Raw genomic sequence first — 19044 nt, 5'->3', positions numbered from 1 at the left:
CTCAGACTAACTTTAACATGTTAAATGTTAAATAAATGAGAAAAAGAATGAACAAGTGTGGCTTGTTGGCAGAATGGCTTAGGTGTGCAAATTTACATCTAAACAAACCACAAGGCCTTTGGAACAATGTCTTTTGGACAGATGGGATAATAGAGATGTTTGACCAAAAAGAAAGAAAAAAGCACTAGATGTTTTAGCTCAAACACCCCATAGAAACGGGCAAGCACAGTGGTGGAGGGGTGATGATTTATGCTCGTTTTGCAGCCACACACCTGGGCACATTAAAGTCATTGAGTCTATCATAAACTCTTCTGTAAGCCAAAGTATTCTAAACTCAAATGTTAGGCCATCTGTTGGTCACCGTTGGGTCAAATTGTATCATACAACAGGATATTGATCCTTAGCACAGCATCACATCTACAACACATTTGCTAAAAAAGAAAAGAATCAACGTATTGTAATGGCTCAGACGAAGTCCACACTTAAGAGAGCTGTGGATAATGCATATCCACGATCTTATAGGCATAATGAATGCCTGCAAACCTCAGTGACCTGAAGCAGGAAAAAGAGCAGGCCAAAATTCCTCCACAATAAGGTAAGAAAACAGTAACTACTGATTCCTCCAAGATTTTGCTGCTAAAGGTGGTTTTACTGGCTACTCGATCATGAGGTGGACTTGATTTTACACAGGACTCTCTGCAGTCATCAGTATGAGGCCAACAGTGATCATTGTGGATATATAATGAGCTCAGGATGAGATCTACAGTGGCCATCCTCTGAAACACTTACTGTATGTTACTGCATCAATCACTGTTGAAATAAAACGCATCTGTGTGAAGCTTATATACATACGTAACACACTGATCAGTGATCAGTTCATAGGAATCGGATAAATGCCTCTTGTTGGAGATGATGTGGATATTTCACATCATCTCCAACAAACGTTTTTATGGCTTTAAAAGAGCACTATAGACTAAAGGGAGTTTTTGAATCCAAGCTGCAGAGAGTCTGAACCTCTTTTGGAAAGAGCTTTGTTCACATGTTGAAACATAAAGTTTAAAGTTAAACCTCACCATCTCTGGCAATGCAAATGACCAAAATCAGTCTTACCGCATCTGATTAATATCACAGATCAGAAGCAAACTGTCTTCGCCAACATTTCGTCCCTGTCAGATTAGAGCTGAAAAATTAGATTTAAAAATCTAAAGTATATTTAGCAGGATTCCAGATGCTGATATTGGTAATCTGTTCTTCTGGCATTCGGGTTCTTCTGCCCACTGGATTGAAATAAAGTCTCTTTGTTTTCCTCACAGTAAAAATACTCAGAGTTGATTGAATTAACTCTGATCAGTTATTGTGAAACTAAGCACACAGTTTTCCATCTAAGCCTTATAGTTAGTCTCAGAGGAGTTTTTGTTTTTTTAACCTCCTTTCTGGACCCGGGGTGTGCTACAAAGTGAGAATGATGGGTTACCGAGGTTTGTGGAGTTTAATGTCAGAGTTTTAACATAGGTTGACCTGGTTCACCTGGTTTGTAGCAGGTTCAGACTCAAAACCGACTGGAAACGACACATTTTTACTGATTCCTTTATTTACAGCCTGCTCTAAGTGCTGTATAGATTCTCTGCAAAAAGAATATGTTTTATATATGCAACCTGTTGAGCTGCATCTTACAAAAAACATTGAATGACTCCCTGCTGTAAACAGTTTGTCACAAGGATTTCCATAATCGGTGATGTAGAAAATGCATAAATATTTTTCTGCTTGGTCCTAATCTGCTTCTAAGTCTTTCTTACACTCGGGGAATTGCAGCTGCTGGAACACAAGATTAGCAAATTGATCATTTACATTTGTAGGCTATTTATCACCAGTGTTGGGGAGTAACAGAATACATGTGCCGCCATTACGTATTTAAAATACAAAATATGAGTAACTGTATTCTGTTACAGTTACCGTTTAAAAGGGTGGTATTCAGAATACAGTTACTTTGTTGAAATAAAGGGATTACACAGCGGTTTTTTCCTGTTTCATGTATTAGGCTATGCCCTCTCTATTTTTGGTAATTCCACTCTGGAGGAAACCTAAACAAAATGCGCATTAAGAGGCTTTAATGCCTGTGTGTCAATCTCGCGACCCCCACTGAATGCAGGATGATTCAGTTTTTTTACGGGACGGTTGGAAACTCTAATATTTAACCTTGTGAATAAAATAAAGTTCAGTATCAGTAACATCATAGCACCCACCCAGATGTATAGAAACTCCGTCATGCTAGCTAGTATGCAGTACGAGTTATTGTAACTGACTGTAAAAATGGACTTGAAGCTCAGTTCACCTGTCACTCGGCACGCATGCCAGCTGTGGCACGCGTGCCCAGGGTTGCCGACCCCTGGAGTAACGTAACGGAATACGTTACAAAATACATTTTGGGGCATTCTGTAATCTGTAGTGGAATACTTTTTAAAAGTAACCTTCCCAACACTGTTTGTCACCAAAGATATTCAACTCTGCTCACAATATTTTATTGTTTATTTTCACTTTGATCTCTCCAACAAACATGTGATTTGCACATCTTCATGAAACTATGGGAGAGCGTCAGACCTGAACACATTCAGTATCCTTTAATGTCTTCAGAGCTCGCAAGTGCAGCTCTCACATCAGAAATAAACTGCAGTGCTGAGAGCGTATTGACTGGTGAAATAAATATATTAACTTGTCCTATTTGCAGCAGCAGCCTTTCATATTGATGTAATTTTTGTTTTGTTTGTTTGTTATATATCTTTATGACCTGTTCATCTGACAATGTCGCTGATTGGAGTAGGCGGCATTCATTTTGTCCATTTTGTCTGAAAGAAGAGTGAAATGATGCGTCAAACACCTTTTTGTGTGAGTGCAACCAGAGTCTGAAGCAGAGAGCCTGGTTGAACATTGCGAGGACATCGACAGAGAAAGCTGACCATTGCCTTGATAGCCATTGTCTTTGAAAGCAATGCTATATTGAATTTTCTTCCTAGTATATTCCTCAGGTGGCGCTCCTTTTTTTACTGAGCCTTGGCTTTAAGGTGGGAAATGCAGAACACCTTCAGGTATCAGAAAAATCGGTATCGGAAAAAGTATTAAATGGAAACAGATAAACAAACAGTGGCAACTTAACTGGGACAAAAGTACAACATGAAGGCCTTTATACTGAGTACAAAATAAAACTGGCTTAAAATCAAGAAACATGGGGATTATTAGAAGAGACAAAGGCATAATGAGCAGAATCCAGACTGGGCACAGCAAACTCTATTCACAGCAGGAAAACATTCATCTGAACTGAAGAAGACTCCTTCAGGTGATGTCAGCTAGCAAAAAGGCAAACTGTTTTTATGCCAGCATGTGATCTGACTTGGCTACCATTCCTCAGTGCAGGCAATTGTTAGGATCGGCAGTCGTATGCTGAATTATTGCTAAATAAATAGACTGTCCTGCTTTCACTGAAACATGCCGGTTATAAATTTCACAAAAGCAATCTATCTGTGTCTTTTAAACTGGTTCAAATGGTGACTGTATAACGCATGAGGTAACTGGAAGTAACTGCACACATTCTACTTCAGTTCAGTTCAATTTATAAATCACAGCAGTGGTCACGTCAAGACACTTTACATGGTTAAGTAAAGATCCTGTGAGGGAAAACTCCAACAATCAGATGACCCCTTGTGTTTGTTCAGGGGTGTCATGTTGCACTCAGTGACAGTGGGGAAGAAAAACTCCCTTTTAACAGGAAGAAATCCCCAGCATAACCACACTCAGGGATGGGCAGCCAACTGCCACTACGGGTTGGAGGGAGGGGAAAAGAAGAGAGGTAAACGGGACAAAAGACACACTGGGGAAGAGAGCCAGACTTTAATAATACCATCAGCGTACGTACCAATACTTATAATGTGTCCATGCATGCAAAACATATTCCCATATAGCTTTGATATAGTTCAAGGTTTGATGACAGCACACAACATTGTGATCGTGCTGTAAACATAGGCGACTATCAAAATGCAAAAATTCAGGGTCTCAGAATGGTAGTACACAAGCTAACCCATATGGAAAAGAAACAGTAAAGACTTGCATAAGATGTGGCCTACTTCATATAGTGAATCATATAAGGCTTATATGATTTACTCGTGAAAGTGGCCACTTTCTCATTACTTTCATATATTGTTTTAGTAAGCATCCAAAACATACAAGTTTCATTTATATAATTTTTCAAGGGATCTTACATCTGTTTTCACTCTTGTATGCTTTTCATACAAGTTTCACACAAGACAGATACAAACTTTATAAGATTTGTATATATCTTTTCCATATGGGAATGGGCAATATCATGGTGGTTTTGCCATTCTTAAAAGATTATACTTATAAATGTACCAATAATAGCAATAATAATACTTATAATATTAACAATATTAATATTATAATGCATTGTCCTTTACTATTAACAATAATTATAACAATAAATTTAAAGAGGGACATTTTGAGACGGGATTTGAAAATGGAGAGAGTGATTGTTGCCAGTATCTGGTGGGAGGGCAGCTGAGAGGGTGTATGGTCCATGGTAGCCAAACAGGGGGAAGGGATAGACTTGAGAGTACGCACGAGTGCGCTGACATGCAGCATTTCAGAGATTTAATGCACTGCAAAGTTATGGATTGCCTTAAAGGTGATAAACAGAATCTTTAAATGAGTACAATATTTCTGAAGCGTCTGAAGGACAGGTTTGATCATCTGGTGATGATGCCAGCAGCAGAGTTCTGGTCCAGCTGAAGTTTATGTATGGACTTGAGAGGAATGGAGGACATAAACAAGGTGTAAATACGGATGTCAGTACTGTGAGAGAGATGGACTGAGGCAATCATTGTTACAAAGATTGAAGTAAGAGGACTTAGTGATGTTACTGATGTGAGCTTGAAAAGAAAGCATACTTTCAAAAAAGAAACCAGACTTCTTGATGCATTCTCAATCATCCAGGTAAGTAAATCTCCAAAAGTTGATTCTGTTCATCTGGACGTAGAGTTTTGTGGGAGAAACGTTTCGTCACTCATCCAAGTGACTTCTTTTTAGTCATTCAGTCATTATGCAAATTTATTGTTTATAAGATTTGGGGAAACCTGATGACTGACGAAACATTTCTCCCACAAAACGCTACGTCCAGATGAACAGAATCAACTTTTGGAGATGAAACCAGACTCTTGACCTGAAGTGAGGGGAAAAGTTGTCAGCGTTTTCCTGACTACCTGTATAGTCAAGTGGACTTTATCATTTTTTCTTTGCTAAAAAAACACACAAAAAACATAGTTTACGTGCTGTTGTGTCTGCTTTTAAAAATAAATTACAGTGACTAAAAGAAAACTAGCATGTCTCCTTTTTAGCTAGCAATTTTCTCTCTGCAACTTGGTTACCTGCTGCTATTACCAATTTATGGCCTCGTAGGGGATGCTGATAAGCAAGAAAGACAAAGAGTGAGCAAAAATAGTCGCCTTTTGTGAAATGGGTAAGATCTAACCAATACCCAGAGCCATTCTTTATCTACCAACAATGGCTCAACTTTGAAATTACAGCTTTCTCACGAGGACCAGGCACTCGTGTCCTGCGTAAAACAGCTATTACACTTTAATTTCAGACATTTTGATTTTAGCAGGTTAGGTTAAGGAAAAAATGCCTTTGTTTAAGTTAACCCCTTAAGTATATTAACCACATGTTAGAAAATATAAAACAAGCTTTTCCTTTCTTTTCAAGAGACACGTCTACAATCCTATTGTCCTATATATCATGATGTCTGTTTCAGACAGCAAAAAACTTCTGTTGAAGCCTTTTGTACTACCCTGAACACTAACAATGATCCAGGCATTTCAGTAAGGAGAGATCACTTGGAAGAACTGAACATGACTTATTTAGAAAGAGAAATTAATGTCTGGCGATTAGACTGCAATGACCCAGGGTGGCAGAATGGAATCCCAGCGGTAATAGGATTTTAGGATAGGACGCCGCAGAGTCTAGAGGCTAGTGGTGGTGAAGATGAAGACCAAGGCTTGGATGGAGCACTGACTAAGGTGTCTGTGAGGAGGAGATGGGGAGGAGGTGGGTTGCATGACAGATAGCACAATCAGCCCTCATGCAAAGTGAGGGCTGATTGGCGCAAAGAAGGCGTGCAGAAAGATGACTGGACTAAAATAATGATGTCAGTAATGAGATTGACAGTGTGGGAAAGCAGCAGTGATGTACAGAACAGAAAATCAGCCAAACATCCAGGAAAGCAAGCAGATGACTGATTACAGATCTTCCTTATTGAACTTACCTTGCAGCAACACCAAAAGCATGTTTTCAAATAAGATTTTTGCTGAAGCCAGCCTTGTAAATCAGCATTTAATATATAATTGATCATGGCATCTCTTCTGTCCTCCACTTTCCTATTTATCTTGGAAAGAAGGAACTCCCTACAGGTGAGAAAAAGTCTGCGCTGTAGTTGTTCTCCAGACTGTGCTCTCCTTCTGACCTACATACAGAGAGACTTGCACCTCAGCTACAACACTGTTTGTGCTCTCAGTGGCACCCGCGTGATTCTGATATCCTGCCTGATGTAAACAGAATGTCTTTGAAAATACTCTCATTTATTTTTGTGATTTGTTTGCGCATATTCTCAAGCCACTGATTTTCATCGCTATGTAAAGAACGACCACTAACAGCTTTATTGCAAAGATATATTTTTTTAATGAGACAAGGTAGTATCGCACTGTAAACTGTGGGTGTTGTTGTGAGTGTGGGTGCACTCGACCAATTTAGCATTGCGCTTAGTGGACTCGTAGCCGACAGGTGGAAAACAGCAAAAAAATAAATAAATGCAGCAGAACCAGAAATATTGATTTTTTTGTATTTCTTTGTTTTTTCAACTCCACATTTCCTCCGTGTCAAAATGTGATACCTAAATTTCCACAATCAGCTCGTCCACAGACATTCAGCTGGAGATTCAAGTGTGATACATAGTTGCAGTTACATAGATGGATAGGCATCTTTCTATTTCAAACATTTAAAACAATAAAGTACAGTTGACATTTATAGACAATAATAGAGTACCCAATATATTAACAGTCTGTATATAAGTAAATCAATTTTCATGCTCCAAAATAAATTTTAAGACTACAATGACTGAGATGGCTCCTGGCTTCTAGCAAGAGCGTAGATATTTTTAAAGACACAAATGCAAGATGGTGACGCTTGAAACACAACGCATTATTACGTTATATGTCGGGCTAGCGATATTGCGAGCCCTGTATCTGATTGAGGAATCACTCATCTTTGGAAAAGAGAGTTTATTACAGAGAAATGTCTCTTTCAAAAATAAAAGCTATACTATCCGCTTCTTCTGGGCTATATTCTCAGCAGCATATTAAACATATCAGGTCCCCATAAGGAGAATCATGTGCTAACAGCTGTCTAAATGACTCGGCTAAAGTTAGTAGCATGCTGCTTGTTGTTTTTGTCTGCTTCCACTTGTCTTTGCACTAGGATGATGTCGGCGTAAATGTGCAGTCATATTCGTTGTGTTCCCACTAGTGCTTTCAGGTTAATCTCGTTGAAATGACCTTAACGCCACAACACGGCAAATCTCCGTTAACGAGCTACCGCCGATCGCCCCGTGCATGGGGCTAGACGGCCAACACGTTAACGAGCTAACTGCGCTAACACACTAGTTCCCACCCATGTAATTGAGCATTGCATGGCACATCCAACATACTGTTTTACTTTAGTCCATGACTCGCTTACCTTCAGGGTCATACGTCACATGAAAACCAAAATAATTCCAAACGCCAGATCTGAATGAGGGTGGGGGAGGTCCATGTTGCAAGGAGAGCTTAACTTCTGTCTCGCTAGCTTGCCCTGCGCTCTTCCTTCTGACGATGCTGTCTGTGTTGAGCGCTCAGTGGATCTGCGCTCGACAGTGCAGCCTAGGCGGAGTAGTCGAACGCAGATTCACTGAGCGCTCAACACAGACAGCATCGTCAGAAGGAAAGTTGATAAAATAAATTACAAATTTTGTATTGTTCGATACATATGCGTACCGAACCGAAAGCACTGTATCGAACGGTTCAATATCGATACGAATATCGTTGCACCCCTAATATATATATATATGAGTGACGTAATTTTTTACCGGCTTCCTCCCACTGTCCAAAGACATGCACTTGTGGGGATAGGTTAATTGGATAATCCAAATTGCCATAGGTGTGAATGTGCGAGTGAATGTGAGTGCGAATGGTTGTCTGTCTCTGTGTGTTGGCCCTGCGACAGACTGGCGACCTGTCCAGGGTGTACCCCGCCTCTCGCCCTATGACAGCTGGGATAGGCTCCAGCGCCCCCCGCGACCCTGAACAGGATAAGCGGACGCGAATGGATGGATGGATGGTAATTTTTTACCACCCAGCAAACTCACCGATAGCCGTAAACAATTAAACACACTTTATTAAATCCTGATTTCCTGGTTGTATTTGACCTTTTTTTCTCCATCAGTGTATGCTGAAGGATATAAAAAAAACAACAACAATAGAATAATATTAAACACAGAGTGAACCCGTCTTCCTTCATTAAATAGGTTCTTTTAGATGTTAAGGAGGAATTGACTTAACCAGGCTGGCGGAGAATGAAGACAACCGTACACCTGCAGATGGGGAATCAGTGAACTTTATTGAGACAGAGACAACCTCTCAACAACAGCTCACATCAGGAGATTCCAAAGATTTGCTGTGAGGATGGGTATATATTCTCTAAAACTACAGGAGGAAGTGCTGCACTAGCAGAAAAACAACTCCATAAAAGGAAATCGGCCTTGGGTGTTCTAGCCTCTTCGGCGTGTAGATATCTTGCACCTGCAGGATGAGGCGATCGCTTCTTATCGCTCTCAAGGCCAAAGTCGTGAGCACATTTTTATTACACAGTTGCACAGTAACTTTAAAGCTGAACAATGTTTAAAGCTGAATAATGTTTAATCAGATTATATTTTCTTCAAATCCCCCTTTTGACCCATCTTAAAATGGGTCAACACACAAAAATAAGTAACATTCAAAGGAACACAGAGACGTGTCGAAGCCTGGCTCGAAAAACTCCTCGGGTCTTATCATTTGTCTTTATCTGTCATTGCAGATGAGGAGAAAAGAGTCCAGGCACCACCCTGCCCAGGGGTCGGCTGCAAGCAGTCTCGGTTCCAGACGAAAGCAGTAACAGCTGTCCTGCACACAAGGATACAACGAGTCAGTGCAACCAGGGTAGTGACACAAAATTAACAGTTCATGTAACCCAGCAACCAAAAAGCATAAGTAATGATAAAAATGTGGAGAGTACAGAGTATACTATAATAATGAGAGATATAAACGTGAAAATGTGAAAGAATAAATCAACAGTAAAATAAACCCAGAACGGTAACTGCTAAGGACATTCAAAAAGTAAATATGGTAAAACGTGAGGAAGGGGTGTGGAAAAAAACAATTTATATCCAGTGGTGGGAGTACACATTCGCTCAGGCTTAAGTCCGGAGACCCTGAGAACATCGCTTAACCCTCACAACCCGACCAGACACAGTTCAACCAGATATATCCTTCAAGAGGAAGTGGGTGAGGGAAACAATTAATAACAAGCCTAATACAAAACACCACAGAGAAACAACCATTCTAGAAGCATTTAAACAAGAGAAAGACGATAATGTTCGTCATCATCACGATCAGAGTCTTCATCATCCGTTGGCGAGGAGGTGGGAAGTTGACTAGCCAATAAAGGCATCTGCAGGGCGAGATCCTTATCCTCCGGAGTGAGAGCTGTAACAATCAGTCTCTGGAAGAGGGATCGAATGCATGGAATACAACAGAACATCTTTGCCTGCCTGTCATTTCAGGGGAAAGGGCCAAGACATGTTTACTTAGCTTGTAAGTCTTCTAATAGAAGATGATGGGGCACAGAAACGTGGTCCAGTTCCCCCCACCTCGCCAAGGGCGTGTTCTAGGAGTTAAAGAGCAACAAAAAGTATCAGTGACACAACTTTAAATGAGCTTTCAGCGATTAAAACTATTGCAATGTAAAATGTAAATCTTAACAACTCAAGCCAATATAAAAGCAAAATCATAAAAGATGTTAAAAATAGAAAAATAAAAATGTTTAGTTCAGTATGAAGAACACCCCCTTTTGTAACCAGCCGGCTTGTAGGTTGAGTTTTGGCTCCCTCAAGTGGTTGGTGATGCTGTTGCAGCTCCTTCTGACAGGTCCTTCTGCACCTCTCTCAAAGTTCTTCCTGGTTCGGTGGCAGCAGCGCACTGTGTGTAATGAAACCAGGTGTCACCTTTCCCTTCGAGCCTGACAGCGTGGGAGGTCCGCTCTGTTATGCGGTAAGGGCCTGTCCAGCGAGGCTCAGCCCACTTTCTCTTTGTGACTTTCAGGAGGACGTAGTCCACTCCAGGTGCAGCCTCCTCTTTCAGCTCTTGCTGGTTTCTTTCCGCGACCTGTGAGGAATACTGGGCAACAAAACTGCGGAGCATGTTATAATATGTCCTCGGATCGAGGTCTGAATCAGCTTCATCCGACATTAACAGGCGAGAGGAGGGGCCAGGAAAAGGCCTGCCATGCTCCAACTCAAATGGAGTGTAACCAGAGGTTTGATTTACTGAGCATCTTATGGACATTAATGCAAGAGGCAATGCCTTAACCCAATCTAATTTGGTCTGTGCACAGATTTTAGCCAATTTAGTTTTTAGAGTTTGATTCATCCTTTCCACTTTCCCCTGGGATTGGGGGTGGTAAACTGAGCCAAACTTATGTTTCAAACCTAATGCGGCTTCAACCTTCTGCAGATCGTGGTTCCTGAAATGTGAACCATTGTCCGACCTTATGACCTCGGGAAACCCATGCTGTGGTATATAATGATTAATCAGACACTTCACCACAGTTCCACTGTTTTCACTTGCTGTCGGCCAGGCTTCTGGCCAACCTGAAAATGCATCCACAGCCACCAGCAGGTACCTGTAACTACCTACTCTGTCCACCATGTCTGTGTAATCAATGATTATTTCTTTTCCTGGACAAAATGGAATGTCATCTGGAGGAACGGCTGTGCAAGAAAAGATTTTTCTTTTTTTTTTTGGCTGCAAAGCCCGAGAAAAACATCTGTATATTTGCTGTAATGCTGTTCAATACTGAAACCTATTTAGATTCAATTGATTACCCAACTGTTTCCTTTACCGTACGCTACATTTTATGCTATGGACACAATACTGTTTTATACAATTTAAAACAAAATATGTCAAGGGGACTGGAATTTCCCTTGATATGTGTATTATTATGAATTAAATATCTCATAACATGTACAAAAACAAACATGACTTCTAAAATTTCTGAAACGGTCCCTTTTAACCGATTTCCCTATAAGAGTAAACTAGCTAGCAATCAACTTTAAAGATATCAAGCTCAGACTGAAGACTATATTTTGATTTTAAAAACACTTTATAGCTTCCTTATAGCTGATGTTGTCTGTTTCTCTACTGGGGTTTCCTGGTTTATTACCACTAGGCTATGCTGTGCTCCCAGGCCTCTCTCTGCTCCGGCCTTAACTCACACCCATCCAGAAAAAGATGAGTCTTCACACCTCTTCTGCAGCCTTGCCTCACTCCTCCCTTCCTATCACTCTGTTTCCCCCCTCCTGGTTTTATAGCTTAGCTCCAACACCCAGCTTTTTCCACTCGCCCTCTTCTCATCGTCATCCTTCATTTCTCTGCTTTGCCGCTCTCCTTTCTTCTCACTTTCTTCTCACTTTCTTCATTGCACTTACATATGTATACACTTTTCTTCTTCTCTCTCCCCCTTTTTTCTGGAACAGGATACCATTGACATGGGTTCCAGTTCCAGAAACATCAAGATCAAAAGGCAAGTGTAATCTGGCACAGCAAGGTCAGAGGCGACAGAAAGCTGTTGTTTTAACTGTATAAACGCCTGTTCTGCTTCTGTAGTCCATGATAGGGGAGCAGATAGGTTTCTCATGCCTTGTTCATTTACCAAAACGCGCAGAGGGGAGGTAAGGGCAACATAGTCTGGGACATAGGTCCTGCTGTAACCAGTCAGACCCAAAAATCACAACATGTCTTTTACATTTACAGGTTTTGGATGGTGCAAAATCGAGTTCCTGTGTTAGGCGAGTGTAACGCCATTGTTGGCCTCTAAATGTAAATGAGCTCTAAATCTGGACGTGATTCCTTTGGATTCCTTTATACATGTCATGCAGTCATGATCGTCAAGCCTGTCTGAGCCATCCCGTCGGTCAGAAGAACACAGCAATGTATCAATAAATGTCCTGGCGAATCATGTGTGCTGCTCGCTTTTATAGTGAGATTTGCATATGTTGTGTGGTTATGTCCGCTACAATGGTCGTGACCTGGTGATTGGTGTGTAGAATAGTGTCATGTGAGAGTGTAAGCTTCTCGCAGTCCCTTATCATGATAGCGCAAGCTGCTACCCCTCTCAGACAGGCCGGCATTCCCACAGGCAGCACCTTTGAGTGGGGGAGGTCAGCACTCCCTTTAATGCATTTAAAGAGGCAGTCATCTTCTCTGGACCACAGTATTCGAGGAGGCTTGTCTTTTTTTACAACAGTCACGCAGAATGTGGTCATGAAAAGAACAGTCTGGTATCCACTGTCTGCAATAGTTCACCATGCCTAATAAGGACAACTTTCCTTCTGTGTAGTGGGCCGAGGGACAGAGGTCACAGCTTTGACCCTGTCTGCAGTCATGGAACGTTTTCCGTGAGACAGTGTGAATCCCAAATATTGAACAAAGTCTGACAGTACTGCATTTTCTTTGCTGATGCTTTGTGGCCAGTCTGTTGGAGGTGCTGGAGAAGCATGTGTGTAGCAGTTTGACATAGTTTTTTTCACTTTCAGCACAGAGCAGGAGGTCATCCCGTACAGCCCTGGAGGAGTGAAGCTGTCCAGGGTAGCACGGACCACCATTGAGAAAGCAGCAGGGCTGTCTATCATGTCTTGGGGCAAAGAGTCCAAGTGTACTGCTTATTTCTATGTGTGAATGCAAATAACGGCTGTGTGTCTTCATGCACAGGTACTGAGAAAAAGGCAGAGCATAAATCCACCACGAGTAAAATGTGTCATGTAATGCATGTCAATATGCTGTGAACATCTGAAACGAGAGGTGGCAGAGCAATGTTGACTGCATTAATTTGCCTTAACTCTTTTATGAAACGCCATACGCCAGGTTTGTTAGGCTTTGGCACAGGATTGACAGGAGTGTGGGCTTTATTACTCCTATAGTCAATAAATCTCCTATCATGACATCTAGGGCTGCGGCTTTTTCGGCAGAAATGGGACATTGCTTGACATATACTGGCTTGTTGTGTTTTAATAGGTGTGTGTGATAAAGTGTACAGTCAATAAATCCTATATCATTCTCATTTTTGACCATAATGTCATATTCTGGTATTCAGCTGGCAAAACCATTGTTTGACCTTCACTTGTGTGAGCAGTTATCATGTGGTTGAATCAGTGTGAGAGAAACAAAAATGTGGGTGGTTTCGCAGTTTCCCATAAACACACCCAGTGATTAAATTTAGCTTTGCGGCCTGCGTGCTTATCTGCTTCCTTTCTGTGTCTCCCCCTGCTCATCACATCTGCACCTGCTGCTGCTGAGTTGGCTTCTCCCTCTTTCTATTCTGCCAAATTATTCCTCAGTTACCACTACTCCCCTCATTCTTTCCCTTTTCTTCCATTCAGTAATCACCTATATTTATCAATCGGCAGAAAACTTGTCACAATTTGACTTTTCTAACCCCTAAATTTGTCATATCTTCACTGGTTTGTCACAGTGTGTGACATAGAGTACCGGACAAAAAGGATGTTGAGTTCATTCTCTGCTGAGGGTCCAGCTGACACAGAGGATGTTCATTCTCCATCATGCATAAGGCAGAGAAAACATAAGCTGTTATCAGTGTCAGCAAACATTTCACCCTTTGTGTTAAATGAAATACAAAAATTCATTTTTGCTCTGGGTGTCTGCGGCTGCTGGAAAACTGAGCTAAATTTGCACCTCTAGCTTGTGGTTGCCAGTTACCTTGACTGGAAGAGCTCCGCTACTTTTATCTCTCCGTCCTCTGAAACTTCCTCGCTGTGCTGGAGCGGATGATCCTGCATACGTTAGTTTCTCACTTTCCTCTGAGACTTCTACATCAAAATTCAACTTTATCTTAACACTTTTAGCTTTCGTGGTAGTATCTGCACTGGCCTTCAGTTTTACTGACCTGTTTTCTGGCGATTATCGTTCGGGATAAGGGCTCCGGAAATAATTAGAATGCATTGAACTTCTTAAGTTGTAAACAAAGTCAGTCACGTAAGTACTTCCGCATGTTCTGGATATGTGATCATGGACGTCTTCACCGATTCGCGGACGTAGGTTACACGTAACCGGAAGTGGGAGGCGCACTGAGCCGTTATTTGAGACTTTATATTTTATTTTATTATTTTTGGCTTTACAGGTAATTTAGATTTTTTATCGGACCTGTCTGTGGTCTTTGAATAATTCTGACCCATGTTCAGTGATTTCCAGAGAGTTTATTCGTTAGTAGTGGATAACGGCGGGTGTATGTTAAGCTTCGCTGCTTTAAACTTGCTGGAAAATCTTCACCTGTTCATGGGTGTAAGCTGTTTCTTCATTGCGTGTATGTGCGTTTGTAGGTGGGTTAACTTAACTTTTTGTTTGCTTATGGGGCCGGGTGGTCCAGGCCCGTAGCCACCTGTATCAACCCACTTAAGAGATTTATTTAATATCATTTTCATCACAATCACACTCTGCCGACTGAAGTGCCGGTCTTACTCAAACACAATCTATCTCTTCTATATTAAAATCCAGCCGAACATCAAACATTCAGCGTAGTCATTCAAATCCTTATTTATACTATTATAATCAACAAAACCAGCGTTTTTATTACGAGCTTGTATCATTATTTGCAAATCCCACAAAACACACTAAACAGGAAGCAAAAGTCCTCTGTGTAGTTCACAGCTCATTTGCATGTTCACACACAGTCTAAAAATAGCCCTCAGCGCCGCCGCTCCACGTTACACACAGGGTCACACAAAGCTCAGACAAGACTCTATTATTTTATATTACAAAGACGTCTTATATTTACAACCACTGACAGGCCTGACAGATTCAGCACCTAACAAATTTCGACAAATTTAATATAACGGGTCTCACCGAAGAAAGATAACTTTTTGTAATCAATCAAACAGTATCTGTTACTTCTGGGAACAGTTTCTGTCCTAATTTCCCTACCAAACTACCCGAGCCTTCAACTCAATATCCAGGGACTCAAACCCAACATTTCTTTCATACTTTTTCAGCTGTTTTATTGATTTTAAAGGAGAATTTGGGCCAGCTGGGTTTCTGCCTCTGTTAGGCACTAACAGCTGGGGCGCTGCTTTAAAGGTGAGTCAGCACTGAAATATCCCTTCAGGTGTTACCAAGCTTCTACCAAACCGGAGTCTGGCGGGTAACCTTGCCTATTGCTTCCTGATAGGGGTGCTAGTTGGTTGTCACCTTGTTCACACGTCTCATTCACACTTCATACATTACCTGCAGTCACTCATTACCCTCCTTATGTATGTAATAAATGTGTAAAAAAAATTCTATGTGTGGTGTATTATTTTAACCAAAAGAGGAACCTAGTTCCTTTAATTGTGTAATCTGTGAACAACGGAGAACCAAACTGTCCTGCCCAGTGTTCCACAGCAAGCATTCAGCGTGTATTTATGTGTGTCAAATATCAAACAGAACATCAAAACATTTAAAACACTAAAATCATCGGGGTTTTAAGAAGAGATCCGTTTTTCTCCTATTGATCAAAGGGACCCCTCCTTTGGACTCCAACCAGTACTTTTCCTTTTTAAGTTTTAGAGGATCTTTTCTAATAAAGTCCTCTGGGCCTTCCTAACCCTTCTGTAGTTTAGAGAATATTACTAAAAAATATTCTCAAGGCCTTTAACCTTTTAATTGTTTAGAAAGGCGTTACTAATAAACCCTTTCAAGGTCCCAGACCTGCACTGAGGTATGTATCCGACACCGGAGAGCAACCCGTCGGCTGCAACCGTGGTCAGACCTCAGTTCACTCTTATCTTTATTCACTTATTCACTTATTTCTTATTCACTTATCTCTTATTCACTTATCTCTTATTCACTTGTCTGATTCTCAACAAGCCTTAAGTAAGCCAGACAATTTTGGTTATGAATTACTAGGAGTTTGGACACTAAGTATTTTATAATGTTCAATATAGCAGAAATAAAAGGTCTGCTTACCTTGTTTTTGTGTGCGCGCAACTTTTTGTCCAAACTCTGTTCACTCAGACCACGGCCGATTGTCCTCCCGTCCGTTCCAGTTGACCTGGACCGGATCCTGTTCGTGACGCCAATTGAAGGATATAAAAAAAACAACAACAATAGAATAATATTAAACACAGAGTGAACCCGTCTTCCTTCATTAAATAGGTTCTTTTAGATGTTAAGGAGGAATTGACTTAACCAGGCTGGCGGAGAATGAAGACAACAGCGACACCTGCAGATGGGGAATCAGTGAACTTTATTGAGACAGAGACAACCTCTCAACAACAGCTCACATCAGGAGATTCCAAAGATTTGCTGTGAGGATGGGTATATATTCTCTAAAACTTACAGGGGGAAGTGCTGCACTAGCAGAAAAACAACTCCATAAAAGGAAATCTAGCCTCTTCGGCGTGTAGATATCTTGCACCTGCAGGATGAGGCGATCGCTTCTTATCGCTCTCAAGGCCAAAGTCGTGAGCACATTTTTATTACACAGTTTGCACAGTAACTTTAAAGCTGAACAATGTTTAAAGCTGAATAATGTTTAATCAGATTATATTTTCTTCAATACTTCCTACCCAGAGTCACCTATTTATTTCTGCTTTCTGCACTTGAAACACGGGATACCAACATAAAAATATTCCCGTAAGATCAAAAAACGCTGGATGTGACAGTCATTTCCTTCACATTTAACCAGGGGCAATACCATGAAAAACGAAAACAAATTTCCTCCTCAGAAATAAACGGAACACTTCAAATGATATTATAAGGCAGCTGTGGGTGTTTTGCTGTGTTATAGGAATAACCCGGGAGGAGGGGAGAAAAAAAATTTTAAATATGCTTTTTCTGATTTGTCTCTCCCCACATTAAAGTAAATCATTACCACCATGACACTATAATCTCGTGACTGCTCGTCGGGTCATCAAATCTCTTTAGCTAAAGTAGAAATATGTTCACAGAATAGTGTTCCAAAAGAAAAATGCAATGATTAAAGGGTGAATCTAACTACATTACACATGGCTGACAATGTATTAGTTGTGCTGAATAATACAGCAAAGACTTAGCTGTAGAATAGGCCTACTATAAACTATTTGTTGTACCTGGCTGGGGTTTTTTTTTGTTTTTTGTTTTGTTGTATCTTAATACATTCTATGAAAAGTGAGAAACACTGTCCATTTGTATAGTATTCAACAGTATTCTACAGATCTTTGCTGATAATGGCCAAACTTATTTTTTAGAAAAAGAAGCACCAGCTGCTCAAACAGTAGGGGTGCAACGATACACAAAATTCACGGTTCGGTTCGATACTTTGGTGTCACGGTTCGATATTTTTTCGATACAAAAAAATGTTCATGCCTTTTTAATTTGTCATTTATTAAAATTATAAATATATATTTTAACTCAAAAGTACAGTTTTTAAATTTAATGTTGCTGAAACAACAAAGTAATAAAAAAAATCTATCTGATCGAGAAATCACTCATCTTTGGAAAAGAGAGTTTATTACAGAGAAATGGCTCTTTCCAAAATAAAAGCTATACTATACGCTTCTTCTGGGCTATATTCTCAGCAGCATATTAAACATATCAGGTCCCCATAAGGAGAATCATGTGCTAACGGCTGTCTAAATGACTCGGGTAAAGTTTGTAGCATGCGTGCTTGTTGTTTTTGTCTGCTTCCACTTGTCTTTGCACTAGGATGATGTCGGCGTAAATGTGCAGTCATATTCGTTGTGTTCCCACTAGTGCTGTCAGCGTTAATCTCGTTGAAATGACGTTAACGCCACAACACGGCAAATCTCCGTTAACGAGCTACCGCTGATCGCCTCATGCGTGCGGCTGGACGGCCAACACGTTAACGAGCTAACTAACACACTAGTTCCCACCAATATAATTGAGCATTATGTGACACATCCGGCATACTGTTTTATTTTTGTCCATGATGCGCTTACCTTCAGGGTCATACGTCACATGAAAACCAAAATAGTTCCAAACGCCAGATCTGAATAAGGGTGGGGGAGGTCCATGTTGTAAGGAGAGCTTAACTTCTGTCTGCTAGCTTGCCCTGCGCTCAATGAATCTGCGTTCAACTACTCCGCCTAGGCTGCACTGTCGAGCGCAGATCCACTGAGCGCTCAACACAGACAGCATCGTCAGAAGAAAAGTTGATAAAATAAATTGAAAATTTTGTATTGTTCGATACATATGGTACCGAACCGAAAGCACTGTATCGAACGGTTCAATATCGATACGAGTATCGTTGCACCCCTACAAAATAGGTCACTTTGGTTCTTTTTTTTCATAAGCCATCATGTTGTACGTTTCCTCATTGTCCTGTTTTATCATCCAATTTGGGCCAAGCTTTGCTGGACAGATTTTACACACTGCTTCTCTATTTAGGCTTAGTTTTAGTCAAATAAATAATGAGACTGTGTAAAAACGTCATGTTTTGTAGTTCATCTGAGGTTATATTTACCTCATTTTAACACTTGCGAAGAGCTTAAACTAGTTGAGCTCTCTGTTTTAATATTTGTAAAGTATCGGGTCCTTTGTTTACAGTTTTTGGGGTTTTTTTGCTGTTGTTTTTTTATATGTTAGTGCCCCAGCTTTCTTCGGAGGTTATACACTCAGGCAAAGGATGAAAGGATTTCTCACGTTAGAT

General features: G+C 40.7%; 1 long non-coding RNA gene across 1 annotated transcript; it reads right to left on the bottom strand.

Moving 5' to 3' along the window:
• Positions 1–8690: 8690 nt before the first annotated feature.
• On the bottom strand, positions 8691–16952 carry LOC121814168. Its single transcript, XR_006054158.1, has 2 exons — positions 11209–16952; positions 8691–10834 (listed from the first exon to the last, which is right to left on the bottom strand). It is a non-coding gene; the product is annotated as an uncharacterized LOC121814168 (long non-coding RNA).
• Positions 16953–19044: the final 2092 nt, after the last annotated feature.

The sequence above is a fragment of the Haplochromis burtoni genome, unplaced genomic scaffold (assembly GCF_018398535.1).
Source record: "Haplochromis burtoni strain Fernald_Lab_line unplaced genomic scaffold, NCSU_Asbu1 Contig_23, whole genome shotgun sequence".
Taxonomy (NCBI): domain Eukaryota; kingdom Metazoa; phylum Chordata; class Actinopteri; order Cichliformes; family Cichlidae; genus Haplochromis; species Haplochromis burtoni.
The sequence above is the reverse complement of the archived record's forward strand: the minus strand, read 5'-3'. Positions and strand labels throughout refer to the sequence as shown.